At 37.6% G+C, this 11964-nt stretch overlaps 1 non-coding gene across 1 annotated transcript; it reads left to right on the plus strand.

The window, feature by feature from the left end:
* The first annotated feature begins 10318 nt into the window (after positions 1-10318).
* On the plus strand, positions 10319-10390 carry trnap-cgg. Its single transcript has one exon. It is a non-coding gene; the product is annotated as a tRNA-Pro (tRNA).
* The last annotated feature ends 1574 nt before the right edge of the window (positions 10391-11964 follow it).

The raw sequence follows: 11964 nt of genomic DNA on the forward strand, positions 1-11964 counted from the left end.
GCCAAAATGCTCCAGTTTTCTCATCAGTCCCAGAAACTTTGGGGCAACACATTTTGGTGAATTCCTGTCTGGCTTTTTTTGCCAGTAGTGGAGCCCTCCTTGGTCTTCCTCTAAGAAGCCCATTATGATCCAACATATAACAGATGGTGCAAGCAGAAAGTGATATATCTTGACCTTGGAGTTTAGCTTGAATGGTTTCCTTGGTTTCCTTTTTACCATCTACAATATTATTCTGATCAACTTGGGGTTGCAGTTCCTCTTGGGTCCATGTCCTGGGAGGTTGGCCACAGTCCCATGAATCTTATATTGTTCATTAATATTGGCAACTGTGGTCAGAGAAACATGGAGCTGCTTTGAGATGGTCTTGTAGCTGTTACCTTTAACACTGATATCTACAATCGTCTTCCTGAGCTCCTCAGATATCTCTCACATTTGCTTTCTTTGCTCCATATTCAGGACACAATGATACCAAACTACCAAATGATACCAAACTACCAAATGGCTTTTTGTTCTCTTTAAATAGGCTGAAAAGGTGATGGAAAGCTTGATACTAATTAGGGTGATACTAATTAGGGTCAAACACTTACATTGAAACATGACTATATTGCAAAGATTAATTGTCTCTTTAAGGGTACCAACAAATCTGTCCTTATCATATTTTAAAAAAATAAATAACAAACAATTTGTTTTCACATTTTTTTGTTTTCTCTATCACATACTGCAGATATACATTAAAGAATTGCTTTTAACTGATTCACTTTTCATGAGAAATGAAGCGATGCTTCAGTCAACTTTCAGGGTAGAAACAAATATATCCCCATCTTTGTAAAAATAGCTCTTCAAAATAACCTCAGTTTGGAGAAACAGAGGTCAGTTCCCTCAAACCACTCAAACAAAAATATTTAGACATTTATAATAAAAGGCCCTCTTTGGAAGAACTGCCAACAAATCGAAAAAAAAAACATAAACTATTGGAAATACAACTTTAAATAAAGAACTCTGTTTTATAATACATTTGAAGCCACACAAAGACCTGCTTGGGTCTTCTATAACAATGTGTTTTGGGAACATATTTCATTAGCAATTGTGTTAAATCTTTAAAAGTAATGAGTATTTAAAGCTAAGTGAACATTATGAAGAAGCAATATAAACTCTTTTATCCTTTAAAGGTCTGAATTTAAAAATCTCAAAATTGTACCTATCTAAGTACTTACTTTTATTCTTCTTGATGCTGTTTGTGAACCATACTACTGACAATTAAAACACAATTGTCCTCATAATCATTCAAAATCCTGCATTTCACTTTTTTTTTTTTAAACTCACTCTGGTTATAGTTCCATTCGTTTATGAGTTCATTATTGTGCCACAAGATAAAGTTTTTTTTTACTTCTCATGCTTTGTGAATCATTCATGACTTTCTTATGAAGTCTGCAATTTATTAAACAGTCACGGGGGCTGAGGGACATTATCACCTTATTAAGCTTGATGACTTTGACACGCGCGCGCATGCATGCATATTCTCTGCCCATCTGCTTTTTTACCCCTCCTCCTCAATCAGCCGCCATCCATCCAGTTAATACTTCTTATCATCTGTGCTCTGCTACTCAGTAAGTATCATGTCATCAGGACTGGACAGTAAATCTGCAGCATGCAGGCAGTCAGTCACTAACACCAAATCTTACTGTGTCAGGTATGCTGGTACATGCTAGAGATAAGAATATCTAAGCTGCATGATGTATCCAGGGAAAATATTACACAGATTGTACAAATGAGACACGCAGCAGGGCTGCAAACCAGTGCATTTGCACATTAAAGTGACATTTATCCCCCCTCCTCCTCCTATTTAAAGAGCTTTGAAAGACCTGCAACTCTGTTCCAGCTCGTTTTGGCCGTGGCCTTCTGAGCCGCTGTTTGATCAGCTTCCATGTTTCCTGTCCAAACAAAGAGCCACAGGAGGAAACTGTGTTTACCGAGCTGAGTGCTGCGCCGTCGGAGCCCTGTGAAGTCTCAAGGCTGCACAGACACATGTTTGGTATTTTCTGCTTCCATCCAGATTGAACATTCCAGGTAAACGTTAAAAAGAACCCAAGTCCTTACAGATCTAAACAGAAATGCTCACATATAAATATGATTCACCCAATGCCAAGCCCGGCAGTGTGAGCACATTCAAATAAACTGATTCCCACAGACCTTGGGGCCAAATGAAAAGCAGACCTGTTGTTCCAACAGAGGCTGTTTACCAAAATTGTTTAAAAAGGGCTGAAGGTAACACTGCATGCAGCAGTTTTTCCTCACAGCATTTATGCACACAACCTTTCCTTTAACCAATTGTGGCAAGTTACGCAAATTATTTCCACTCTCTTCTCAATGTATTCTCAAAAATGTCATTAAGCTTAATGTTTGGCCAACAGAATACTAATAGAGAGGCAAATATTTTAGAATCATTTGAGATTAGTTGCCTTTCCCATAACGGCTAAGGTCAAGTGGGAATGAGAAGGTGATGTGACAAAAGAACAGGGTCAGAAACTGATAACATAAAAGGCAATCTGGCGTGATATGTTAAAAAAAAAAAAAATCTGTCTCTTATCAACTACTGGTGAAACTAAAAAGGAAGATGAAGTGCTGAAGTATTCTTCAGAAGTTCATAAAGTAATTTCCCTGTCAAAATGAGCTTTTAACATAGAGGGCAGCGGTGGCAAGGCTGGGAGATTTTATATTAAAACCAAGGTCCTAGATCCACTCACTATTGTGGCTTTAATTCTGGCTGCACTCTGCGGCTTGCTTTCATTTAAAAAGCTGTTACTATGCAGCCTTGTTAATTAGAAGAGTCATAGGTTTACCCATAGGTGTGACTGTGATTTAAAAAATGAACTTTTGAAGCCTGATAATTCAGATCCTTTATACTTTGAAAATTAGACGTAAATGCTCACAAATATTTTCAGCCTTTCATGTAAAAGTAACAAAAAAGAAATGCAAGGCTCACTCATTCAGACACGCACAGTAGGATGAATTTCAGTCTGCAGCTTGTTATTGGCGACCGTGGAGCTGTAATGTTTTTGCCTGGGTCTGTTTGTCTGTACTGTTAGCAAAATATCTCATCTCTACAGATTTTCATGAAACCTTTAGAAAGTAAGCACTGGATGCAGATCTACAACTGATTAACTTTTGGACTCAATCCGATTCAAGTTGTCCACTACAGAAAATGGCTATACATCAGGGAATCTTTCAGATACTGAAATAAAATTTGGGGTGGTAGTAGCTGAGAGTTATTCACAACATATACTCCAAGCGCTAACAGATCATGCGAGCTATCATGTGAGATTGCACGTAATGCTGCTTTTAACATTTAACCAAAATGACTATAATTCTGTCAATTCTCAACTTAAGATGATCTGTCTGGCATGACAAGCAATGGAGGACAACCATTCCTTCAAATAATGCTAGGCCTTTAATATATCAAAGCAGGTATTAAATTTGCTCACAAGCTTTTTTCTTTCCTTTATTTTCCATGGATGGCCTTTAAAGCCAAAGTCCTTTGTTTTCAGATTAAATCTACTAGAATGACCTAATGTCCCAATGACAGCATGCTGGCACATTTAATGACAGGGCCTGCTCTGTTCCTCGCTGATTGACACAAAGACACATCGGCGGTGGAACGGGAGAACACACATTTCCCGGTCAGTTAGCCTCCCAAGGTTGCGGGGAGCCTGCAGCGGCACGGGTGACCTTGGTTCAGGCTGAGCAGACAGAGAGAAACCTTGGGAGACAGCGGAGCAGCAGGATCTGTGCTCTCAAGGAGCTGGGAAAACATAATGTGTTGATGTTTGACGATATATCACTGCACACAGCACGCATATGAATGTGGATGGCAGCTGGCTGGGAAAACACATTTTATTCATATGTTCCTCGGTACTGAAAAAAAACCAAACATTTTTCTGGACTTTCTTTTGACAAACTGGTTCAATTATTTTCTTTCACTGTACATTTGTGAATTATTCGCTGTATTTATATGCATTCTAAACTAAATTTCAACTAAACAGTAAAGTTATTTGTAGTTGACATATAATGTAGACTTTCTGTAAGTTAAGTATTTGTGGTTAAGTTTAAATGTCTTAGTGTTTTTTAATTTACCTTTATTACTTTGAATTTATTAATGAAAGCCATTAAAGGCAATCGATCATGTAATTGTCTGTGTCTCTGTGTGGTTTTGGTTTTTTGCCTGTCTGTTAGCAAAATATCTCATGAACCAGTGGACAGACTTTAATGAACCTCTCCGAAAGGGATCACTGGATGCACATCTAGAAACGATGAACCTTTCAAGCCAACGTGATTCAAAATGACTGCCACAGTTCATCAACAATGGCAAACACTAAAATGGCTACAACTCAGTCATTTTTACAAATATTGAGTAACAGTTTGATGTGGTCATACCCAAGAGTCATTCCTATTATGTACCCTGAGCAATAATAGATTGTACAAAGTCTTTATTCAAAAACTTTAGCATGTAAGGCAGTGAATGGAACACAAGAAAAGCTAGATTATAATATATTTATGCATTTGATGGTTGCTGGGGGCCTGGTGATTGAGTTTTTTAAAAGAAAAAAAAAATGGAGTGCTACATTCAGTGATTACTTTTAATGAGTTTCTACACCCTTTCATTGGTTCGTGAGATATATTGCAAACAGACAAGCAGACAACACCCCCCCCCCAACTTCATTGCTTTTAATAAAGCTTCAGAACCATCCGCATTGTATATTCTCACAGATTTGCTACCTTTCAGTTGATTCAAATAGTCTCTTTCTTAACTTTGAAATTCATCCAAATAACGAGCCACAAAAATGCAATCCCGACCGAGAGAAAAACACCACCCTGTCTAACATTAAAATACTCCGTGAAAGAGCCGCACAGTGAGAAAACAGCAAAGCTGAAGACTGAAATTCAAACATTTTAGAGTAACTCATTTTGTGATTTATACAAAGAAGCACAAGGTCTGTCTTTGTTAGTGCTCATTTTTGTTTTCAGGGTTGTATGGTTGCCAAGGTGCCTCAGAACAAAAAGGCTTCTCATGTTTCAAAATGCATTTTGCATGCATTTTGCCTGCAACTATCAGGAAAATGTTCATATTTTGTAGTAATTTTACTTACAGTTAAGTTATTTTAGAATATTTTAACCCTAGCCCTCTGTAAAATATCAAAGGAGACATTTTTAAACAGTCTTTCCTGTGGGGCACATGTATGGAGTATGTATGAAGTCAACACTAAATTAAAAATGAAAGGATTAGTTTGCTGCCTTTCATGCCAGAGTTTTAAACTAATACAATTTTATGCTGAAAAATTAAATCTGAGTTAAAGCAGATTTGATCAAATTTTTTAAATATTTGTCACGGGAAATTTTATATTTCTTCTAAATTTACCCGGTAAACTGCAAGGCTTTAGAAATACTCTCTGTTAGTTGTTTTATACCATCAAATCTAACTTATTATTGCTATTTGTCAACTTTTTTCCTTGCTGTAAGCTGGAAATTCAGATTTTTCATTTGTGATTGATTGTGCAGGCATCACAGGTCCAATAATAAAACTCATAAAACATTTTTTTTCACATTATTTCAGCATCTTGAGTATAGGCAGAAGCATAACACAAGAGTGAAGCCTTGGGATTGATGTGATCATGTGGGAGTGATGAAATTACATGATCACAAGTTCTGTGATATTGGGGTGGCAATCACTTTACTTCATCTGCTGTCACTGCTGTGTTTTTGAACAACCTGGGCCAGGTGAAAGCACGACTCACATCAAGGTACAACCTAAAAAACCCCCACAACTGATTACCATCTCTTCATGGTCAGCCTGTAGAAAAGGGACTACTGTCTGAAAATCATTTTATTTCTTCTTTGTACGGCATGCTGAGTGCTAATCTGAGCTCAGTTTGCTGTGTAGGAGCGTGAACGGTTAGATTGAAAAACAAAAGCTTTCTTTAAAGGTGCAAGAAGAGAAAGAAAGAGATAAAATACCTCTTTTAAAGACTTGGTGTACACAGATCTTCTCCTTTTAATAAATACTGCAGATTTGTTTTTAACTTTTAGACATTTTATTATGATTTCTCTCTGGAGGAGCTCTGTCCTCTGAAAAAAATGCACTACACCTTCCTGATAAGGTCAGATTAGAAAAATTAAACTTTTATTACGAGTAGAAAAGTAATACTCTTTTAAAGATGCACATTAGGTTTCCTGAGCTATCCCTTTAGTTATGCTGCTGTAAGGTTAGACTGCTGGAGGACAAGCTGACCACATTTCCTCACTCTGCTGCTGTATCTACTCTTCATGTATGTTTTTGAAATTGTTGCCGCCCATTTTTTCTTCCTGTAGAAACTACTCTTGACCCAAAGCTTCTGTGTTTATCTGTGTCTCTCTCCTGTCCTCTCGACCCCAAGCTGGCCAAGGTGGGTGGATACCCATCTCGAGCCTGGTTCCTTTTCTGCGTATAGTAACTTTTACTTGCATGGCTCCAAATTTGGCAGAAAAATCTAATAATTAAAATTGGGAAAAGTCAGGCATTTGGAAATGGGAAATTTCTAAGAACCCAAATTTAATCTTTGCTAATGCAAGCCAACTGAAGTCATAAAAACTGAAAACTATGTCTCCCATTGATTTGACTTGTTCTTCCCGGACACCACAGGTTCTGTGCGGAGTTTGGAGGATAATCAACAAAATTCACTGAACCCATCAAAGTTTTTACCATTGCGGCTGAACTGGATACAATATAGTTCTTTTAAAGTAGTTCAATAAAAAGAAAAGCTGCCTCTAAACAGGAAGTTCAACAACTTTAGATGGCATTTAGTGAAGGCCTTGGCCTTGGCAAAAGCAAACATGTATAGAAAGAAACACCCTGAAAAGAGAGAAAAAGGTTTACTGGTGCAAATAAATTGTGTAGAGGAGGCAGAATTATAAGCAAAAGAATATTTTTTACTTAAGCAAGGCCAATGTATAAACTTGAAAAGGTATAAAAGATCGAGGCATAATTGGAAAGCAGTTCTTCGTATAAAAGAATTAAGGATAAGTTTAATACAGTCGAAATGTGACGTACTTTAAAACTACAGTCTGTTGTAATTATTGAAGACCCTGAACTCTTTTGTTTAGACAGGCAAAGCTTACAATGAATCCTTGTCAGGAGGGGCCAGCTCAGACTGATTTAGGTCTTTCATCAGTAAATAATTGGTTGGCATGTTATTTGACTGTGGCCCATTCTTTCTTTTCAGTCTTACAATTGAAGCAAATTGATGACAGATAATTCAAGGTCAAATATCTGAAATGGATTGTGTGCACTTTGTAATGATGCCTCTGTGTTCAGGTAATTCTGGAGAAGCAGCTGTGGATGGCTGTACTCGGTATAGGTGGTTTAATGACTGAGTTGTCCTTATTAGTCTCCTGTAATAATGAGGACAAACTTTTTACTGAACTAGTTTGGTCAAGCTGTAAGGAAATACATTGGGTTTTTCCTCAATGAAAGTACTTTTTCTCTTCAATCTGGGTCATAAAAAACATTTATCTTCATTCATAGAAGATAAAACTTGATAAGCAACTTCCTCATAGGATATATTTTTTAAATCTTCTGTTACCCTGAATACTCTGAAGTCATTCTGTGGAAAAGTTAGATAGCCCTTTGAACAACCAGAACAATAATCTATCTCCTTAGTATTTATTACATAGAAATTAATTATTTTGGTGTTTTTTTGGTAATAAAAATAGCAAAACTATTATTTAAATGTTAAAGGGTTAAAGTCTTGGGAAAGGTTGAATGTTTGACAGTTTGAGCAAGTCTGAAGTTATTTAGGAGATTCACGAAAAGAAGCAGAAAAAATACTAATGTAAGATGATTTTGTGGCAGTTTTTGTGCATATATATTTTAGCCTTCAAGGTGTCCAAACGGTAGTAAATTTGCGGAGGGCGCAGTGGTTAAACAACTCCAGTTTCAAAGATTTATTAACAGTTGATGTGAACACTGTTTTATAAACCTTTCCATCGTCATCACACTGTTATTTACATAAAAGCCTATGATTATTTGCAAGTGCAAAGAGCAGCTAACTACTGTATATCACTTTTGTAAATGTAAATCAAGAAGCCATTAAAGACCCAATTCTACTTCCTGGCATTCACTGAGCCGAGCCTTGACACCTTGATTTTGTTCTTTGCTTTCTATTTTCTTTAACTTAGTTATTTGACTACTTTGATATTTGCTTTATTTGTCAGAATGTTGAACCTTTATTTTTCCTGTTTTATGAGATAGTATCTTATCTCTGTTGGCTGTGTAAGATTGTTGATGCACTTTAGTTTGATTTTAGTGCCGTTTAAATAAAACTAACATTGACAATGTATTTTATCTTTATTCTGGAACCCAAACGCTTTCTTGCATATTTGAATATTTTTTTCCCACATGTTTGCTCTCCCTTGTCCTCCCTTTGCTCACGCTCACCCCCCTCCTCCTCTTGGCACTCCGACATTGTTATTGGTGTCATAATTTACCTCCTTATGCAAACATGACCCTGTCCTCGATATGCCGCAAAGCAAAAATATTCATACTGTAGTTACAGAGAGAGCAATAAACAATGAGACAGGAGGGACATAAATTATTTGCTCCGCAGCTCTTTTATGTTTCACTTTCCGTTCATCCCGTCACCTACAGACGTTCACACTTGCAATGCCTTACATGTGTTTCCAGTTGTAGGATATACATAGAGAAAAGGAGAACTGTTTGATGATGTGACATACATGTGATTAAGATCAACAGATCAGTGAGGACGGACAGTCGCACAAATGAAATGGAACTACAAAGTTGTGTGTATTTGGTAGCACATTATGGGTTTGACCTTGGCAGCCTCTCTCTGATTCCATGCCCTCCCTCTTACATATTCCCCCCCACCGTTGGTCCCACTCAACCTTGGCTAATTAGCTCACATCCCAGTGGCATATGTTCAACATCACAACTGCAGCGCCCCACATCTGCACCACTCCTCTCTGTGGTACAGACATTTATATGTTTGTTCATCACATCATCCGACGTCCTGTTGTGCTTGTCTACAGCATTTATTATCATCTTATAGTGGGCAAAAATCTTTTTGCTTTTGTGTGTTTGTTGTTCCATTTTTTTTAGCCAATAATCTCATAAACCAAAGGCTATGATGTTTTCAAAATGCCTCCTGGTTTACTTGAAAACAAAGCTTTATGAAAACTTTCATGGTTGGTCACATCAATAAGGCCTTGAAGCATCAAACCAGAAAATAAAATTGATTTGTAGAAAATATTAAGTTTTGGATGATAACATCTTCAAAATGAAAGGTCTAGCATTCCTTAAAGGAATGCATATTGTCTGCTGCCTGTTTTAGAGTTACATTAAACTGAGAAACTATGGAGTTTTAGCCATTTTGGTCAAATCTTTGAAGTAACATTATGCATAATTTCATGCGAAAGATCTTGTGTGGCTGGTTAGTGCTCAGAGCATGTGCTGGAGATAACTCTAAGCTACCACTTCATCAAAATTGAACTCAGTATCTTATAACTATTTTTGTGTTTGCTATGGTGAATTACCTTGGGTGGTGATTTTGAATCAGATTGACTCTAAAAGCTAATCAGTTGTAGATATTCCTTTGAAAATCTGTTTTTTGTGATTCATATTTGGCTAGACATACTGACGAAAACACAAACTCAGTTACTTTATCGCTTGTCTTCTGTGGCAGCAGGCAGTAATAACAACCATAAGTAGAGTATCAACTTAAGACCACACTGTACTTGGCAAACATTTTCACAAGATGTAGTTTTTGAATCAGTTTATGTTCATCATTGCCTTTTGATTGCTCCCTTCCAGGGGATGCCACAGCTGCCTCCATCTATCCCTAGCAACCCCCGTCTGTCACACCAACCCTCTGCATAATCTCCTTCACTACACCCATGAACCTCATCTGTCTTATTCTTTTTCTCCCCCTCGGCAGCTCCATATTTAACATCTCTTGTCCGATGTTTCCACCATCCATCCTCTGCTCCTCTCTAACTTTGTCTCCAAACTGCTCAATCTGAGCTGTCCTTCTGATATACTCATTTCTAATCCTGTCCATTATGGTCTCTTCCAATGAAAGTCTTCATCTCCGCCACCTCCACCTCTGCCTCCTGCCGTTTTTAGTTAGTGCCACCATCTCCAGACCATACATCATTGCAGGTGTCACTGCCATCCTGTAAACCTTCCCTTTCAGTCTTGCTGCAAGCCCGCTCGCTCTTCTTCACCTTCTCTGCCACGCCATATTTCTGTGGCCCTTCAGGTGGCCCTTCAGGTGGCTCGTTGGTCTAGGGGTATGATTCTCGCTTCGGGTGCGAGAGGTCCCGGGTTCAAATCCCGGACGAGCCCGTTTAAAGTTTCGTAGTTGTGACACAAAAGTAAAAATGGTACTAGTGATGTGCTGCATACATGTTTAATAGGATGACAAACCACCTTAACTTGGAGCTGGTTGCCAAATAGTTAAATACCTTCCAGTATAGCAGATTTCAGAGCACCATGCCCCATATGGATATCATCCCCAAACTTAGGTCTAATAGTGAGCTTTTGCATGCAGCACTTCAGACTTTCATATATTTCACACCATGGAGCAGTGTAAACTGACAGATAAAGCCTTTCTGATCACAATACATCATTATGCTGTTGTCAGCACTAAAAGAAGCTTCTGATTGTTTTGTAAACTTGCTGCTGACTCATCGCTCACTGTCAGTCCCGTCCTTTCAGATCTCACTCTTATCAGTTATGAATTTGCCTCTCATCTCAAAACAAGATGAAGACGTTCTGTGAGAACATGAAAAAAAAGTGTCAAACGTGCACACTTCACGCTCTTATCACACGGCATAGTTTCGGTGCAGCTGCTTCAGTTTTGACTGACCTAAAAATGCAAACCTCTGACAGGCCTTTGCAAATAAAAATCCTTGAACAAACGCAGTCGTTCGGTGTACATTTCTGATTACCCTCATGAAGTCTTTGGACATGTTTAGTTCAAATCAGCCCCTAATTGCAGAAGCACAAGCTTGACAACTCCCACCAGACATATTTGAACATTGTTGCTGTGCTGTTCTAAAACAAAAATATAAAAAAAAAAACGTTTTTTACAAATTACAATAGCTTCTATGTTTTTATTCACTTTTAACCTGATTTAACAGTTTATTTCTGTTTAATTTTTGTGTGGAATGGTGTAGTGGCAGCAGGGTGTGATTGTGTGTTATTGACGACTTCAATAAACAATGTGGTAATAGCTTAAAGGGAGATTCAGATCTTTTGAAGTGGGGTTCTGTGGAAAGAGAATGAACAATTAATATCTTACCGGTTATAGATAGCTTTTTTGAAAGACCACAGTTTGGAGAAAAAGAGTTTAATTCTGACTGGACTGATGAGCTAATGGCTAGTCTGAGCGGGACAAAGACCATTGTTAGTTTCATATTACATTGTTACCCTGGATTTCACATTTTAAAGGCTGGAGTTGTTCAATCCACCTTGGTCTTGGCACTACTCAGACTAGCTGTTAGCTTGTTAATCTAGTCAGAATTAAATTTTTTTTCTCCAAATTGAGGTTGTTCAAAGAGCTATCAACAACATGTAAGATAATATTTGTTCATACTCTTTCCACAGGAACCTACTTCAAAAGATCTGAACTACCATTTTCCGTTTCAACATCTTTATTTCTTTGTATCAGAGTCTATCAGAGTTTTAGCACTGATGAATGTTTTACTGTGAGTAAACTTTAAATTTCTATTACTTACTGCACAAAAATGATTTAAAACTTGAAATACAATCAAAATTATTTTTTGAAAAGAATGTTTTTTAGCTGAAATGACAGGATAAACACATGCCACAGGACAACGTGGTTTTATTTGGGTATGTCTGGACACCTCGTCTCTGTGGAACAGCAGAATCACTTGTGCCTGACCTAAAAGCTGGCA

Source organism: Kryptolebias marmoratus, linkage group LG6 (assembly GCF_001649575.2).
Source record: "Kryptolebias marmoratus isolate JLee-2015 linkage group LG6, ASM164957v2, whole genome shotgun sequence".
NCBI lineage: Eukaryota > Metazoa > Chordata > Actinopteri > Cyprinodontiformes > Rivulidae > Kryptolebias > Kryptolebias marmoratus.